This window comes from Populus alba, chromosome 12 (genome assembly GCF_005239225.2).
Source record: "Populus alba chromosome 12, ASM523922v2, whole genome shotgun sequence".
NCBI lineage: Eukaryota > Viridiplantae > Streptophyta > Magnoliopsida > Malpighiales > Salicaceae > Populus > Populus alba.
The window spans coordinates 7423352-7443406 of NC_133295.1; the positions used below are offsets into that span (position 1 = coordinate 7423352).

The 20055-nt window shown below is 35.8% G+C and overlaps 1 pseudogene; it reads right to left on the minus strand.

The window, feature by feature from the left end:
* Positions 1-2375: 2375 nt before the first annotated feature.
* Positions 2376-20055, minus strand: part of LOC118049081 (uncharacterized) — a 29426-nt pseudogene continuing 11746 nt past the window's right edge.

Consider the following 20055-nt stretch of genomic DNA (forward strand, 5'->3'; position numbering starts at 1 on the left):
AGTAAAACCCAACCTCATACATCTAGTGGAGGTATGTATAACCTTAGGGAAGATCATGACCTCCAAGCCAAGTTTGCATCTTTAGCTAGAAAAGTCAAGACATTATGTGTCAAATCAGTGAAACAAATGAACATGCAACCAATGACTGTCCAACTTTGCCTTCTTTCAAGGAATGCCTTCATGAACAAGCCCATACTTTAAATAGTTTCCAAAGGCCCAATCATCACCCATACTTGCAAAAATACAACCCTGATTGGAGAAATCACCCAAATTTAAGTTGGAAGAGTGATAATAATAATGCACAAACTTCATAGCCACCATTTCAAGCACACCATAATTTTCAAAATTCTCATGGATATGCACCTCCTTATGCTCTACCTCCTAGAAGAAATCTTGAGGAAACATTGCATGCATTCGTTGAAAAGCAAGAGGCAATCAACACTCAACTTGCTCAAGGCATGACAGATTTTAAAGATACTCTTGCAATAATAGTAGAGTTTATACTTTACTTGTTTGAAGTACCATTAGTGGATCCTCTAACCTTGACATTTGTTTTTATCATTGTTTAATCCTCACATTAATCTTACATCTCAAAGTCCTCTTTATTATTACTATTACTACTACTACTAGTAGTACTATTATTACTATTATTGTTATTATTGTTGTTATTATTGTTGTTGTTTTTGTCGTGTTGTTGTTATTGATAATTTATATACTTAACCTCCATGTGGTTTGACCCTAGTCTTGTTGGGTTATTTATTACTTCGACACTCCTGCACTTGGGAGAAGACATCAATCTTTTGGTCATGTCAAGTTTTTAGCGTCATTGCCGGGGAGGTAAATTCTTGTATAAATTATAATATTTATTTTATTTTCTCTTTTCTCTTTTCATTTTATCTAACTTTTGTTTGTTTTGTTTTGTTTTGTTTCTTTTTCTTCCTTTCATTTTCTTCTTACACGTGTATGAGAGTTTGGTCACGTTTATTAAGTGGTAGACTTTGTAGGTTATCCTCTCATTTTTAGAAAATATGGTCGAAGAAGATAACCAATTGCTTCATAATGAGAATAATGAGAATAACCGTGTGAGAACATTTAGAGACCACATGAATCCCACAAGAATAAGTGTATTCTCATGCATAGTTTTCCCTCCTGATGCATATCATTTTAATTTTAAACCAAACATTAATCAATTTTTACCTTCTTTTTATGACTTAGACCTAGAAAATCCTTACTTTTTTTTTTTAATCAAAATGTAAGTGTATAAAAAGATAAAAAAAATATACAATGTTGGAGAGCCAGCAAGTTCAGAAACAAGGATAAACCAAAAGGGAACAGACTCCCTTAGTGAGCTATATAGCAAGCCATTGTGGAAACAAATAAATTAAGACCACGGGTATGAGAGGAACCACATATTACAAGGTTCCCATCCTAACACAAAGCAAAAGATAGGATAAAAAGACATCCTGATAAAATTTACAATAGAGAAAGATGACCACATAGCTCAGACTGATTTGAAAATCAAACCACGAGAGCAACCCGCAAGCCGACAAGGAGATGAAGCAGCTACAACAGCAACCACGCAAGCCAACGGCAGCAGCAGACGATGACTCCTCCAAGCAGAGATGGAGGCTCTTCCATGCAGCAGGAGAAGTGCAGCAACCAGCCATCCAAGCAAAAAACAAAGCAGAATCTCATCCATGCAGAGACAAACCATCATCTAAAACGGAGGCAATCGCTGGGACTTAACATGCAGGGACAGAAAGGACTTTCAACCATCCATGAAGAGACAATCAGCCATCCAGAGACGTAGAAAGTCTTCCTTGCAGAGACGGAGACAGAGACAACCCAGCCAGAACACATTAATATGCTAGAAGCCAAGAACAGGGGGTAGCAGCTCATTCATGCAGATACAAGGAGCAGATAACACTAGAGAATGAAGACAGATGTTAAAAGATCAGCCAGAAAGCACATAATCGGTGTCAACATAAGCAGTCAGCAGCTGAATCACCAAGCAAATAAGGCCACATGCAAGAGCATGCAGAGCCCTTTCATCATCACGTTTAGAGAACAAGGTATAGCCAATCAGAAGCTCTCACCCATCCAAATGAAATGAAAGACCATGTAGAGACTAAGGACCTTACAAAAGCCCATGCATACCCAAGCCATGCAGAAATGAGGAATCATGCACATCCAGCAACGTTGATGAGAAAATGATTTTTCTCATGAAAATGAAGCACCATGAAGAAGAGGATTGAAAATCATCAGCCATCCATGCAGAGATGAGAGAGGCTCAGCCAAGTATCTAACATAGAGCAAAGAACATGATAAAGGAACATCTTGGAAAACAGAACAACAGCAACCCACTATTGCAAGCCTCAAGCCGACAAGGATGAATCAGCAACAGCCACAGGACAAAAAGAGACCGAGCCAATAACCCACAAGCTGAATTCAAGAACAGACAAGCCGATGAGCACGATAGGAAGCCATGAAAGCCATGCAGAAAATCCACGCAAAATAGGAGGGGTGCCTGATGGATGTAGCATTAAATAAACAGCAAAAGCTACCAAAAGGAGTCCCCCACATGTAAGCTATGCAGGAGGACCACGAGCAACAACAATTGAAGAAAAAAGAAACCAGCCAATCAGAAAAGCACTTGACGTAAAAACACATGCAGATCCATGCAACAGCAGTTCCAGCATGTGAAATAAAAGCTAACTAGTAGTATGACCTCGCCATTGAAGACACGGAAAAATTCAAAAACCATCTCTGAAGGGGCACGACCAAGAAGAGACCATCTCTGAGGACCACGATCGAGGGGACAGTAGGAGAGCAGCCAATCACAACTACAGCTCATTAAGAGAAGAGACCACAAGCCATGCTAGCAGCAATGGACATCAGCAAGAGATAGATAAATCGAACACACACCAGCAACCCAAGGCACTGGAAAGCAAGACAGCAAGAAAACTTCATCAACCAATGGGGAGAGAGAAATGGCCAGTCTCATGGAAATGGAAAACGATGAAGAATAGGGTATGGAATTTGCATTTAAGGGAATTTGAGGAGCTCTGTAACACATATAATGACTCAAATTATAGCATGAACATCATCAGATTAAAGCTTTTTTCCTTTTTCATTAAAAGATAAGGCTAAAATATGTCTACAAAATTTGAGACCAAGATCTATTCGTGCTTGGGATGAAATGCAACAACAATTTTTAAAGAAGTTTTTTTCGTCTTACAGAACAAACTCTTTCAAAAAACAAATCATCACTTTCACTCAAAAACCAGAAGAAATATTTTACCAATGTTGGGATAGGTATCGAGACTTGCTTAATACTTGCCCTTATCATGGTTTTGAAACATGGAGATTGGTTTCACATTTTTATGAAGGGTTAATACCTAGAGATAGGCAAATGGTGGAATTGATGTGCAATGGAACTTTTGAAGATAAATACCCTAATGAAGCAATGGAGTACCTAGACTTGCTAGTTGAAAATGCTCAAAATTGGGACACTATATGTACTTATAAGGCACCAAGTAAAACTCAACCTCATATATCTAGTGGAACTATGGACAACCTTAGGGAAGATCATGACCTCCAAGCCTTGCATCTTTAGCTAGAAAAGTCAAGGCATTAGAATTGAAAAAGAGTGGTCAATTAAAATCTGTTCAAGACATTATGTGTCAAATCTGTGAAACCAATGAACATGCAACCAATGATTGTCCAACCTTGCCTTTTTTTAAGGAATGCCTCCATGAATAAGCCATGCTTTAAATAGTTTTCAAAGGCCCAATCATAACCCATACTCACAAACGTATAACCCTGGTTGAAGAAATCACCCAAATTTCAGTTAAAAGAGTGATAACAACAATGCACAAACTTCATAGCCACCATTTCAAGCACATCATAATTTCTAAAATTCTCATGGATATGCACCTCCTTATGCCCCCCTCCTAAAAGAAATCTTGAGGAAACATTGCATGGATTCATTGAAAAGCAAGAGACAATCAACACTCAACTTGCTTAAAGCATGATAGATTTTAAAGTTACTCTTGCAAAATTTACATCTGCTCTCAGTTTTCAAGAGAAAGGTAAGTTTCCATCTCAACCACAGCAAAATCTCAAGGGGCAATATACAATGCAAATGCAAGTAGTTCCGGAAGCCAACATATGGATCAAATCAAATTAGTCATCACTCTACGCAGTGGTAAGGTTATTGAAAAACCCACTCTTGAACCTTGTGAGAAAGATGATGAGTCAATCTCTGAGGGTAAGGAAGAGGTTGAACCTAAACATTGCAAAGAAAAGGCTGATTCCCCGCCAACACTTTCATTTCCTCATGTCATGACCAAACAAAAGAAAGTCAATCACAACTCTAAAATCTTTGAAACTTTCAAACAGATAAGGATCAATATACTTTTGTTGAATGCTATTAAATAGGTTCCTTCCTATGCTAAATTTTTGAAAGATCTATGCACTGTGAAGAGAAGACTGAATGTGAAAAAGAAAGCCTTTTTAGTCGAACAAGTAAGTGTCATTTTTCAGAATAATAATGCTTTGAAATATAAAGACCCTGGTTGCCCTACAATTTCTTTCTTTATTGGAGAACATAAAATTAAAAGAGCCTTACTTGATCTTGGAGCTAGTGTGAATTTACTTCCATTTTTAGTTTTTCAAAATCTTAACCTAGGTGAGTTAAAACCAACTTCTGTAACTCTTTTACCTGACGATAGATCTGTAAAAGTGCCTAGAAGAATAGTTGAGGATGTGTTAGTACAAGTTGATAAATTCATTTACCGTGTAGATTTTGTTGTCTTGGGTACACAACTTGTTGAAGCATGTAATTCAATTCTTGTCATTTTAGGACGTCCATTCCTTGCAACTTCTAATGCATTGATTAATTGTAGCAATGGACTGATAAAGCTATCATTTGGAAACATGACATTGGAGATGAATATTTTTAACATTTACAAGCAACCTAAAGATGATAATGATTTACAAGAAGTAGATTTTATTGAAGAATTAGTTTATGATCAATTTGAATCTACCTTGAGTAAAACTAAGTTTGATGAATCTGAAAAATTACAAATGATTTATTCTCAGGAAGAAATCGAGGACAAGAAAGGCACTGAAAATGTTGATGCAAAACATTTGTCAAGATTGACAATAGATTTGACATCTGACATCACATCAATCGATGACTACTTTCCTGGTGAATCTTTACTTTCCGTCTCTACAATGCCTTGGTTTGCTAATATTGTTAATTTTTTTGTTTCAGGACAATTGTCGGCTCATTGAAGTACCCAAGACAAAAGAAAGTTCTTGAATGAAGTGAACTTTTATTGGGATGACCCTTATTTATTCAAATATTATCCTGATTAAATATTTAGAAGATGCATTCCTGACAATGAGGTAAGTAGTGTGATTAAATTTTGTCATTCTGAGACATGTGGGGGTCATTTCTCCTAAAAAAAGATAACTGCAAAAATCTTACAAAATAGATTTTACTGGCCCACCATGTTCAAGGACTCACATGCATTCTGCAAGACTTGTGAAAATTGTCAAAAGTTGGGATCTATTTCAAAACATCACATGATGCCTTTAAATCATATTCTTATCATTGAGATCTTTGATTGTTAGGGTATAGACTTCATGGGTCCATTTCCTCCATCATTTGGTTTCTTGTACATATTAGTCGCAGTAGATTATGTTTCAAAATTGATAGAGACAATTTCAAGTCGAAACAATGATCACAAAATAGTGATAAAGTTTTTGAAACAGATATTGGAGAAAACAGTGAACCTTAATAGGAAAGATTGGTCTTTAAGACTTAATGATGCACTTTGGGCTTATCAAACTGCTTATAAAACATCATTAGTTATGTCGCCTTATAAACTAATCTATGGAAAACCTTGTCACTTGCCTATGGAACTTGAACATAAAGCTTATTGAGCTATTAAAGCTTCCAATTCAAACCTTGATGATGCTAGTCAACTGCGAAAATTGCAAATAAATAAGCTTGAGAAAATAAGAAATGATGCATATGAAAATTCAAGAATTCATAAAGCAAGAATCAAACAGTTTCATGACAAGAAAATATGAAGAAAAACATTCAATGTTGGTTAAAAAGTCTTGCTTTATAATTCTTGACTCCATTTATTTCCTGGAAAACTAAGATCAAGATGGAGTGGTGCTTTTATTGTGAAACATATGTATCTATATAGGGCCTGTGAAATCGAGAATCCAAAGAATGACAATATTTTCAAGGTAAATGGGCATCGTTTGAAAGTTTATTTTGATAATTTTTCAGTTAAAAATGACTCTATTGAATTGAGTGATCCTGTATATAAAGATTGATTCTTTTTCTCACATTGTTTTGTGTTTCGTTTTGGTGTAACTTTTGTTTTGCTAATCTCTCTCACCCCGGTCAAATGGCGGATCACGGTACTCCGTGACTTAAGTCGTTTCTTTCTGTTTCCCATAATAACTAATATCTGTATATATTTGTGCAATTCTTTGCTCTTTCTCCCTTCTTTGAATCTCTTCAATTTTCATTTGATAATGGACATCACTCTTGAAAAATTAAAAACATATTTTCCCTCTTTGCCTCGAAATGCAATTGCAAAAATTTACCATGTTAGGTGTGCAAGATTGAGGTTGTTAATGAATCATGGAATTCCTGAAGATATTCGCTAGCTAATTGAAGCAAAGGTCTGATTATTATGTGAGTCCTCTAATTCTTTCATTTCACACATGCCTAGAATAGGTAAAAGCACTTTTGCAAATAAATATCGTGCAAAACGACTGAAAGTTTGTCACAGATGTGCTAGATGGACTTGTAATGTGACATGTCATTCTTTAGGAATGATATCTGTAAACCGTGAAGATAAAATACAATTAATGAAGGATAGCTTGAGTAAGGGGTCTTTAGATAATCTTTTGTTGACTCTTGAGATGCATCCTAGTGGACATGTGCATCGTGCAATTGATGTAACCATATTATTTGATAGTTTCACCCACATCTACCTAATGTTTTGTCCATGTTTTATATGTAAAATGCCTTGATATTCTTTGTTTTAATGTTTTGAAGGCACTTTCGGATGAAAGATGCAAAAAGGAGTAAATTGGAGGTAATTTACAGATTTGACATTCAGTCGATGTTTTATGCAGAGCGTGAGTTCCAGAGATCGAAATGAAGTGAGTCTAGTGGCATTAAAAACTAAACATCCATACCTTTCTGGAAATGTAATGCAAGAAAAATAAAAAGAGAAAGATCATGGCAATCACATCCTTCAAAGTCAAATCTCGCAGTCTGCCAATGTTGACCTTTGCCCATTTAAAATTCAATATCTGGAGCTTCAGAAGTCCAATTGATGCAAACTTATTTTTTTTGAATTCCTTACTCAAAGCTCTATAAACGCTCAAACGTTCAGCGAAAAAGGATGTCATATGAGGGAGATATGAATTTTTAAAGATGGCAACTGAATTCTGCCAGCAAACAGGTTTCGTGAAGAAACAAGTCCAAATTACATTTCGAAGCATCTAAATCGACATCCAAGTTCTTATATCAGCAATTTAGCTCCTTTAAGTCAGAGCTTGAAGATTTCATGCAAGGCTATTTCTCCTTCTTAGGGAAAATAGTTATTGAAGTACTTAAATGTAAACTGTCAACTTAAGGGAGGACTATTTTGTAAAATAGAGACTAGGGTTTCTTAGCATATAAAAAGAAAGAGAGAAGGAGGTAGCAGCCAGCAGAAAAGAGGGAGAGTAGAAGGAGGCAGCAGCTAGCAGAGAATAAACACAAATTCTCTCCTCTACAAACCCAAAAATCATGCTCTCTTCATTCTTTAGGAGTAGTTGTTCAATAGTTATGCAAGGCTAAGCTCTTTTCTTGGTTGTAAGGACACAACGAACCTTCGAATTTCAAGAATCATGAGATTTATTCTTCCTTTTATTTTTAGTTTATGTTATGAATGATTATGATTGTTTTCCTATGCATATTTCCTATGATTGTTGTTGATGATTGCTAGAGCGAACTCTAAGTTATTGTTGTGAACAATCTATTGCTAAATTTAATATCAAAACCGGAGTTGTGATATACAAACTTGTGAAGCAACTAAGCTTGATAATTGTGGCGGAACTACATTATTGAACTTAGGGAGAACATTTAAACAAAGTGACACAAGCTGCGGACAGCTTGTATGTTTATCTTGATGAAATTATCTAGTTCTTAAAGCTGTCATCAAATTGAATCATTAGTGCGGACACTTTGATTGTTTGTTGGTTAGGATTATGACACGACCAAAAGCTTGATGTCTTCTCCCAAGTGCAGGAGTGTCGAAGTAATAAATAACCCGGCAAGACCGGGGTCGAACCATAGAGAGCTTAATTGTATAAATTATAAATAACAAGACAACAACAACAACAACAATAATAATAATAGTAATAATAATAATAATACTCAGTACGTGGCGTTGTTACACTTGAGAATGATCTAAAAGATCGGATCACAGGTTTCCAGCCTATATACTGAGTTTATGAACAAATAATAATAATAATAATAGTAATAGTAATAACAATAATAAAGAAGAGAAGGAAGAAATTAATGAGAACTTGAGTTGGAAGATTAATATAAGGATTAAACAATGATAAAAACAAATGTCAAGGTTAGAGGATCCACTAATGGTACTTCAAACAAGTATAGTATAAACTCTTATTACTCAATTGGAAACCACACATAAAGGAGGTTCCAATCAGATTATAAATTGTTAACATGATTACATTAGTTATCTTATTCGAATAAAACTAATACTTGTAAATGTTGGCAGGCATTCATGATTATAACTTATGTTAACAACAAATCAAGTTCCTTTTATAGCTCAGGTGTCGGTTATACCATACAGTATGGGCTATGAAAGTGCCAAGTATTTGTTGTACAAAGTGTTATACAACATAAATCTAGATTAGCCATTTAACAAGCAAAGTATTAAAAGTGAACAAGATAACAAATATAAAACATGTTAGTATCCAACGTTAAGGTCCATGTTAAGTTTATATTATACTTGTTCTTACACCATTAGTGTACCCTTTTCACCTTGACATAATTAACTTAGCTAAACATAATGGAAGAAAGAAACATAAATGAACAAGATAAGAACATAAATGAGAAAGAAGTTAACTAAGTAAAGGAAAGGAAATGAAGTGCATAATGGAAGAAAGAAACATAAATGAACAAGAGAGAAAGAAAGAGCATGATCTTGATATGGAAACCAAGATGCCTCAATACATGGTAAGTGCCTCCTTTTATAGGCCAAAATTTGGAACTATTGATTTGTTAATTAATTGATGAGTGGGTGGCCACATCTTGACTTGGTGACAATCCTTATCTTCTTGTCTGAACAAGACGTCATTGCTAACATCATAATTTGCCCAGAATCCTTAGGAATGTTATAGGAAATTGTCTCAGCTTTTCAACAAAAAAAAGATGAGGTCATTTGGACTTCTAGAACTCAAGATATGGGTTGAACACTAAATAGTGTCTGGGCTGCAGGACAACTTCGGACTTCTTCGTTGTTCTTTCAGTTTGGACTTTAAAACAGACTTCCTCCGCATGAAAGTTGTAGGCCTTTGTCTTACCTTTCCATCCATATAAAATGGACCTAAATCCGAGATCTAGAGCTCCAGATATGCTCCAATTACCGAGCAATGTTCCGGTTTGGACTGCACCGACATCTCTTTTCTAAGTTTGGCCATCTCTTTGTCCTTTCACTTTCAATACTTAAACTCATCAATCAATCCTTTTATTTATGTGATAGGCGTGCATTTAAGATGAGCATTTACCATAAATTAAGGTATCTTATAGTATCAAACTTGTTATTATAAAACATGCTTTAGTTAAGGAGTTATTGATACTTCAAGTCCAAAATGATGATATAAAACCTTGATAAACATGCACTTTTAAGTACTAATCACACCCCCCAACCAGCTTATTACTACTCCCTAGTAATCTAAAACGTTAAAATAGAGAAACAATTTGCAAGTATCACAAAGCAAGGCATTCATCATTCAACTTCTATTAATCTATCCAGATAAACAAACTCTCATTAAATTTATATTACTGCTTCATACTTCTTAAACAAGATATTAATAAACCTTCTTTTTATGTGCTCAATAAATGAAAACATAGATGATGGGGCTTTTGTTGGAAGAAAACAATATTATGTTCAAATGTTTAAGGTGAACTTCCTTGGGTTGGGATTATTATTATTATTACTTTTTTTTTTCTCTTTTTTTATATATATATATACACATACAACTTAAAACACAATGTATCTTTAACCCATGTAACGAGTTTTAGGCTAATGACTCCCAGACCAGGTGGTCTTAGGGCATTAGGTGTTGAGGCACCCCTACGAGCTTAACAACTCGGGTTGCAAATACTGATACGTAGATAGTGCAATGTTTGATTCCCTTAAGCTTTTCTCCTTAACCCATGTAACAAGCTTTGGGCCAATAGCTCCCAAGTCAGTTGACTTTAGGGTATTAGGTGTTAAAACACCCCTTCGGGCTTAATTGCTTAGGTTAGGGAGGCTACGAAACCAAACTTATCTACGTTTTTATTATCATTAATACTATCATCATTTTATTTTTTTTTGCAAATTATATATTATCCCTTACCCTTAGTTGTTACCTTCAACAAAAGAACATAAATAATGTAATAATCCAATGTGCAACCCAAAATCATATGTTAAAGTGTGTGTGTGAAAATGAAGGTGTAATAATACTTGTTAAATGAGTATAGGAGCAGAATTAAGTGATAACAATGTGAGAGTTTGTAAACCTGAATATTTCAAGAAGTATTCTAATAGGCCTTGTTATGAATATTGCAAATAACCATTAGAAAATTTTTACTAAGATGCGTCTCAAGAATAAACAAAAACAGTTAGCTGGTTAGGTTTTTTTTTTAAAAAAAAAACTACTACCCTCGCCCCTCAACCAAAACGAGACATTGTCCTCAATGTCCTAAGGTAGAAAGATAGAGTATAGAAGACATCACCTGAAACAACGAACAATGATAAACCTGAAACACACTTAAACAAATATAAGAAGTAACAAAACAAAAGACACAAGGTTTCACAGATGAAGGCTCAAATCTAATCTAAGCTTTTTACGGCTTTCCTTAGTTGACCAATCTAGGCGACTCATGCAAGGATCAATGACAGGGATGAAAGATTGTAGTTGGTCAATCAATTGTTCAGCAGTAGCAGCAGAGATTATGATTTGTCGTGCTGAAGATGTTAGAAATTCCTGTTCCACAGCTTGATCAAGGAAAGACAGCAACTTATCATAAAAACCATTAACATTTAACAAACCTATAGGTTTATGGTGAATGTGCAGTTGGGCCCAAGATGAAATATGAAAGATCTCTTCCAATGTGCCCAGACCAGGTAAGGCAATGAAGGCATCAGCATGGCTAAACATGGCATTCAGTCGATCAGAAATTGTTGGGACCTGTAGTTCCTCTCCAATTGTTTTTCCAATGATGTCCCCATTTGCTAAAGCTTTGGGGACAAGCCCCAAAACTTGACTGCCTCCTAAAAATGCAGCCATTGACACACCTCCTATTAACCCAAGGCTGCCTCCCTCATACACTAAATGAATCTTTCTCTCAGCTAGTACCTGACCAAGATGATTTGCTGATTCTAAAAACTCTTTTTCTTTCCCAAGACTGGATCCACCGAAAACACAAATATTTCTTATGTGATGACTTGAGGAACCTGCCATTTCTACACACTTCTATATTTGATGAATGTATGGGATGAGTAGAAATGAACGGAAGGAAGAGAAGAATTTATAGATGAAAAAGTGAAAATGCAATCATACCACCTATATATAGGCCAGCTATGTCTCACACTCTCTCTCTTTATTTATTTATTTTGACAAAGCATGTATGTACAGGTAGTTGTGATTGTGGCTTACATCTTCCCTTGGTTTTACGTCCAAGAACGGCTTAAACGCCCTCTATGGGTCGGATATAGGCTTCCCATCCAGTTTTCTTAAAAACTGGCAAACAGGGTCTTTTTTAGTCAGATTCCCAAGACTAAGTCGATCATGTTCTTTATGGAATTGTGACCATAAATCATGAATTACATGATGCACATCTCCACTAGGATGCGTCTCAAGGGTCAACAAAAGATTATCTAAAGACCCCTTACTCAGGCCATCCTTAATGAATTGTATTTTATCTTCACGGTTTAAAGATACCATTCCTAAAGAACGACATGTCCCATTACAAGTCCATCTGGCACATCTGTGATAGACTTTCAGTCGTTTTGCACGACGTTTCTTTGCAAAAGTGCTTTTACATGTTCCAGGCATGTGTGAAATGAAAGAATTGGAGGACTCACTTGATAATCGGACCTTTGCTTCAATCAGCCAACGAATATCTTCAGGAATTCCATGGTTCATTAACAACCTCAATCTTTCACACCTAGCACGGTAAATTTTTGTAATCGCATTCTGAGGCAGAGCGGGAAAATACTTTTTCAATTTTTCAAGAGTGGTGTCCATTTTCAAATGAGAATTGGATGGGAGATTCAAAGAAAGAAGAAAGAGCAGAGAATTGCACAATTATATACACAAATATCAGTTATCATGGGAAACTGAAAGAACCGACTTAAAAGTCACGGAGTACCGTTATCCGCCATTTGACCGGGGTGAGAGAAACTAGCAAAACAAAAGATACACCAAAACAAACACATAACAATGTGAGAAAAAGAATCAATCTTTATATACAGGATCACTTAATTCAGTAGAGTCATTTTCAACTGAAAAATTGTCAAAATAAACTTTCAACTGATGCCCATTTAACTTGAAAACATTGCCATTCTTTGGATTCTCGATATCACATGCCCCATATGGATACACATGTTTCACAATAAAAGGACCTCTCCATCTTGATCTTAGTTTTCCAGGAAATAAATGGAGTCGAGAATTATAAAGCAAGACTTTTTGACCAACATTGAATGTTTTTCTCAGTATTTTCTTGTCATGAAACTCTTTGATTCTTGCTTTATGAATTCTTGAATTGTCATATGCATCATTTCTAATTTCCTCAAGCTCATTTATTTGCAATTTTCGCAGCTGACTAGCATCATCAATGTTTGAATTGAAAGCTTTAATAGCCCAATAAGCTTTATGTTCAATTTCCACAGGCAAGTGACAAGGTTTTCCATATACTAGTCTATAAGGTGACATACCTAATGATGTTTTATATGCAGTTCGATAAGCCCAAAATGCATCATTAAGTCTTAAAGACCAGTCTTTCCGATTAGGGTTCACCGTTTTCTCTAAGATCTGTTTGATCTCCCTATTAGCAAGCTCTACTTGTCCACTTATCTGAGGGTGATAAGGGGTGGCAACTTTGTGTGTGATTCCATATTTCTTCATTAAAGAAGCAAATTGCTTGTTGCAGAAATGTGTTCCACCATCACTTATTATGGCTCGAGGGATTCCAAATCGACTCAAAATATTATCTTTCAAAAACTTTATCACTATTTTGTGATCATTGTTTCAACTTGGAATTGCCTCGATCCATTTTGAAACATAATCTACTGCGACTAATATGTACACGAAACCAAATAATGGAGGAAATGGACCCATGAAATCTATACCCCAACAGTCAAAGATCTCAATGACAAGAATAGGATTTAAAGGCATCATGTGATGTTTTGAAATAGATCCCAACTTTTGACAATTTTCACAAGTCTTGCAGAATGCATGTGAGTCTTTGAACATGGTGGGCCAATAAAATCCACTTTGTAAGATTTTTGCAGTTGTCTTTCTTGATGAGAAATGACCCCCACATGCCTCAGAATGACAAAATTTAATGACACTACTTACCTCATTGTCAGGAATGCATCTTCGAAATATTTGATCAGGACAATATGTGAATAAATAAGGGTCATCCCAATAAAAGTTCTTCACTTCGTTCAAGAACTTTCTTTTGTCTTGGGTACTCCAATGAGCTGGCAATTGTCCTAAAACAAGAAAATTAACAATATTAGCAAACCAAGGCATCGTAGAAATGGAAAATAAAGATTCATCGGGAAAGTAGTCATCGATTGGTGTGATGTCAGATTTCAAATCTGTTGTCAATCTTGACAAATGATCTGCAACAACATTTTCGGTGCCTTTCTTGTCTTTGATTGTGATATCAAATTCTTGAAGTAACAAAATCCACCGCACCAATCTAGCCTTAGAATCTTTCTTAGAAAGAAGATATTTCAATGCTGCATGATCACTAAAAACAACAGGTGAGCCAACAAGATAAGATCTGAATTTATCACAAGCAAATACTACTGCAAGTAATTCTTTTTCAGTGGTGGTGTAATTCATTTGAGCACTATTTAAAGTTTTACTTGCATAGTAAATCACATAAGGTTTCTTATCTTTTCTTTGTCCCAAGACAGCACCCACGACATAATCACTAGCGTCACACATTATTTCAAAAGGTAATGACCAATCAGGAGGTTGAATGACAGGAGCAGAAGTAAGCAAGTTTTGAAGTTTAACAAAGGCTTCTTCACAATGTTCAGTCCATTCAAAAATATTATCCTTTGTTAGAAGGTTACTCAAGGGCTTAGATATTACACTAAAATCTTTGATGAACCTTCTGTAAAAACCAGCATGTCCTAAGAATGATCTAACATCTTTAACAGATTTTGGTGTTGGTAAGTTGGCAATTAACTCGATTTTAGATTTGTCAACCTCAATTCCTTTTGATGAAACAATGTGACCAAGTATAATGCCGTTTGTTACCATAAAGTGACATTTTTCCCAATTTAGTACAAGATTCTTTTCTTCACACCTGCTCAAAACCTTTTCTAAGTTAGTCAAACAATCATCAAATGAATCATCAATCACCAAAGGGCTAATTCCTTTTATGTCAGCTATGGTCCATCCTAATGCATTTTTGTGCATTTTCAGAGTCTGTAATAACTTACCTTCTTGATGTGCATTAAGTTTGGAAGAGATTATTACCGGAAAAGTTTCATTTTCTCCCAAAAATGAGTATTTGAGATTAAATGGTAACGACTTCAATTCAGGTTTTGGTGGTTGAACACTTGAAGGTATGGGCTTAATTGATCGTGGTGGCAATTCTTCAATTTATGGTCTCCAATTGCATGCCTTTGATTCCTGAAAGTAGACCATTTGCAAATCATCAGATTCATCAATCTCAGTTTCATTAGAAGTGGTTTGAAATTGATCATGAACTAATTTTTCAATAAAGTCCACTTCCTGTAAATCATTATCATCTCTAGGTTGCTTGTAAATGTTGAAAATATTCATCTCCAATGTCATGTTTCCAAATGATAGCTTCATCAGTCCATTCCTACAATTAATCAATGCATTAGAAGTGGCAAGAAATGGACGTCCTAAAATGACAGGAATTGAATTACATGCTTCAACAGGTTGTGTATCCAAGACAACAAAATCTACAAGGTAAATGAATTTATCAACTTGTACTAACACATCCTTAACTATTCCTCTAGGCACTTTTACCGATCTATCAGCAAGTAAAAGAGTTACAGAGGTTGGTTTTAACTCACCTAGATTGAGACTTTGAAAGACTGAATATGGAAGTAAATTCACACTAGCTCCAAGATCAAGTAAGGCTCTTTCAATTTTATGTTCTCCAATAAAGCAAGAAATTGTAGGACAACCAGGGTCTTTATATTTCAAAGCATTATTGTTTTGAAGAATGGCACTTACTTGTTCGGCTAAAAAGGCTTTCTTTTTCACATTCAGTTTTCTCTTCACGGTGCACAGATCTTTCAAAAATTTAGCATAGGAAGGAACCTGTTTAATAGCATCCAACAAAGGTATATTGATCCTTACCTGTTTGAAAATTTCAAAGATTTCAGAGTTGTGATTGACTTTTCTTTGTTTGGTCATGGTATGAGGAAATGGGAGTGTTGGCGGGTAATCAGCCTTTTCTTTGCAATGTTCAGGTTCAACCTCTTCATTACACTCAAAGATAGACTCTTCATCTTTCTCACAAGGTTCAAGAATGGGTTTTTCAATAACCTTACCACTACGAAGAGTGATGACTGGTTTGACTTGATCCATATGTTGGCTTCCAAAACTACTCGCATTTGCATTGTATTGCCCTTTTGGATTTTGCTGTGGTTGAGATGGAAACTTGCCTTTCTCTTGGAAACTGAGAGCAAATATTAATTTTGCAAGAGCATCTTTAAAATCTGTCATGCTTTGAGCAAGTTGAGTGTTGATTGTCTCCTGCTTTTCAATGAATGCATGCAATGTTTCCTCAAGATTTCTTCTAGGAGGTGGAGTGATGCAACCATATTATTCGATAGTTTCACCCACATTTAACTAGTGTTTTGCCTATGTTTTATATATAAAATGCCTTGATATTCTTTGTTTTATGTTTTGAAGGCACTTTTGGATGAAAGATGCAAAAAGGAGTAAATTGAAGGTAATTGGCAGATTTGACGTTCAGTCCATGTTTTGTGCAGAACGTGAGCTCTAAAGGTTGAAATGAAGTGATTCCAGTGGCATTAAAAAGCTAACATCCATACCTTTCTGGAAATATAAGGCAAGACAATAAAATAAGGAAGAGCATGGAAATCACAGCTTTCAAAGTCAAATCTCGCAATCTGCCAGTGTTGACCTTCGGTCAGTCCGACTTGAATATCTAGAGCTACAAAAGTCCAATTGATGCAAACTCAATTGTTTTGGATTCCTGACTCAAAGGTCTATAAACTCTCCATATTTCAGCCAAAAACGATGTCATATGAGGGAGATATGATTTTTCAAAGATGACAACTGAATTCTGCCAGCAAACAGGTTTCGTGAAGAAACGAGTGTAGATTACGTTCCGAAGCATCTAAACCGACATCCAAGTTTTTATTTCAGCAATGTAGCTCCTATAAGTCAAAGCTTGAAGATTTCATGCAAAGTTATTTCTCCTTTTTTAGGAAAATAGTTATTGAACTACTTAAATGTAAATTGTCTACTTAAGGGAGGACTATTTTGTAAAATAGAGATTAGGGTTTCCTAGCGTATAAAAAGAATGAGAGAAGAGAAGGGGGGCAGCCACCTAAGAGGAGAAAAACACCCCCCTACTCTAAGAAACCCTAAATCATGCATTCTTCCATCTTTTTGATTAGTTGTTCAATAAACATGCAAGGCTAAACTCATTTTCTTGGTTGCAAGGACAAGGAAAGCTTCAGATTTCAAGAACTGTGAGATCTATTCTACCTTTTCTTTTCAGTTTATATGATGAATATGTTTGTTCTCCTATGCTTATTTTTCCTATGATTGTTTATTTTAATTGCTAGAGCGGACTCTAAGTTATTATTATAGACAATTTATTCCTAAGTTTGATATCAAAACCGGAGTTGTGGTATATGAACTTGTGAAGCAACTGAGTTTAATAATTGTAGCGGATCTACGTTATTAATCTTAGGGAGAACATTCGATCAAAGCAACATAAGCAGACAACTTAGTTGTTAAGATAATGAATTTATCTAGATCTTAAGGCTGCCATTGGATTAAATCATTAGTGCGGACACTGTGATTATTTGTTGGTTAGGGTTAGTTATACGACGGATCCGTTAATTAACCAACGTTAAGAAAAGATAAAAATTCAAAATATAAACTGGAATTTTGTTTCAAGGATCAGTTCTGATTTCTATAGGTGGATGTGTGATTGCGACCAAGGTTTGTTCTCTTGATAATTTTCTGATCTTATTAAATTTTGTTTGATAGTTTTTTGTTTTATTTTTTCTTTAGCCTATATAACATCCAACCCCCCTAAATTGCATAACGTATAGCATAAAAATCTGAACTAAATCTTCCTCGTGGGATCGACCCCTTGCTTGCTCTATATTATCTTGTGTGTTGTGTTTGAAGCTAGGATATTTAATTTGTGCGACCACGACATCGCAACAAATTTTGGCGCCGTTGCCGGGGAATGTAATTTTAGTTGATTCTTGTGTTTTTACTGTTAGTTTTAGTTGCTGTGATTGTTATTTATATTTCTGGAAAAAAAAAAAGAGAAACAGAATTTTTGCTTGCGGCGGTACTGTTCACTTGCGGCAACGGTAATGTTCAAAACAGATTTTTTGGTGGAATTAGGTTTCGGCCTTTTGTTTCTTGAAGGAAAACGACGTTCTAAACAAAACTTGTGGTACACCACTAGCCCCACTCTATCAAGGCCAAATTCCGCTGTTTTCTAGGGTTTTTAGGCAGTTTTAGTTTTCTAACGTAAGATTTTCGTACAATTTGCATTGTTTTCGATCTCTTGCGTGGTTGGTTTCTTTTGAGTTTTCTTGATGCTTTATGTCAATAACCCGTTCTACTAATCAAAGTCAAGTGCAGTTAGATCTCGAAATAGAAAAAACTTTACGCAGGTTACGAAAGGAAACTCGCCTCAACACCATGGCTAATGCACGACAACAAACACTCAAGGAGCTTGCTGCTCCTAACGTGGAAAATCAGCCATTGTGCATAAACATCGACAATAGTGTAAACTTTGAGCTCAAATCTGGTTTTATACATTTGCTACCAACATTTAATGGTCTTGCAGGAGAAGATCCTCATACGCATCTTAAGGAGTTCCATATGGTTTGTGTTGGCATGAAACCGAATGGAGTTGACGAAGAACAGGTTAAGTTGAAAGCTTTCCCTTTCTCTTTAAAAGGGGCAGCAAAAGCATGGCTTTTCTCCATTCTCCCAGGTTCAATTGGAACTTGGAATGGCATGAAAAAGATCTTCCTTGAGAAGTATTTCCCAGCATCTCGAGTTGCCAACATAAGAAAAGAAATATGTGGGATTCGACAATCTCATGGAGAGACACTTTCCGAGTATTGGGAAAGATTTGAGCAACTATGTATTCAGTGCCCTCATCATCAAATACCCGATCAGCTGCTCATTCAATATTTCTATGAAGGATTGATACCTACTGACCGTAGTATCATTGATGCTGCAAGTGGAGGGGCATTGGTAGATAAGACACCCGAGGCTGCACGCCAATTAATCTCAAACATGGCAGCCAACTCAAAACAGTTTGGCACTCGTGGAGACTTCGCAAACAAACGAGTAAATGAGGTAAGTATTTCTAACCTTGAGAATAAAGTTAATGATCTTACTTCTCTTGTGCGTTCTTTGGCTTGTGGCAATGTACAACAGGTGAAAGCTTGTAGCATATGCTCCTTACAAGGACATACTTCAGATATGTGCCCAACAATGCAAGAAGATTACATTGAACAAGCTAATGCAGTTGATGGAGCATTTAATGGACAACCTCAGCGTAAGTATGATCCTTTTTCCCACACGTACAATTCTGGATGGAGAGATCATCCTAACCTACGGTATGGGAACCAACCTCAACAAGGCAATCAAGGCCGACAATTCCATCCCAATGGATTTTAATCCCAACAGAATTATCAAGCAAGACAGCCTCCTCCATTCACAAACTCCAATGTTATGGGGTCTTCATCCAATGATGATCTTCGTGAGATGATGAAAACTTTGGCTTCTAACACTGTGACTTTGCAACAAAATGTCATGTCTTTTCAACAGGAAACAAGGTCAAGTATTCACAACTTGGAGAAGCAAATGGGGCAAGTAGCTTCAAGTGTGGGGAAATTGGAAGCACAAATGAATGGAAAATTGCCCTCCCAAGCATTGAATCCAAAAGAGAATGTTAGTGCGATCATGCTGCGAAGTGGGAAAGAACTTGAAGAGAAAAGGTTAAAACAAATTGAGATGGAGGAAGAAGAAGAGATAGAAACTGAATTGAGTACAAAGAAGGAACACCCTCCTTCTCCACAAACTGAAACAAAGACTAACACTCCAAAGGTAATTCCTCACTTAATAAATTCCAGTTTTAAAACAATTCCACCCTTTCCTATGAGTTCTTCTAGGTCAAAGAAAGAGGACAAAGAAAAAGATATTTTAGAGGTCTTCAAGAAAGTAGAACTCAACATTCCTTTACTTGATGCTATCAAACAAATTCCTAAGTATGCC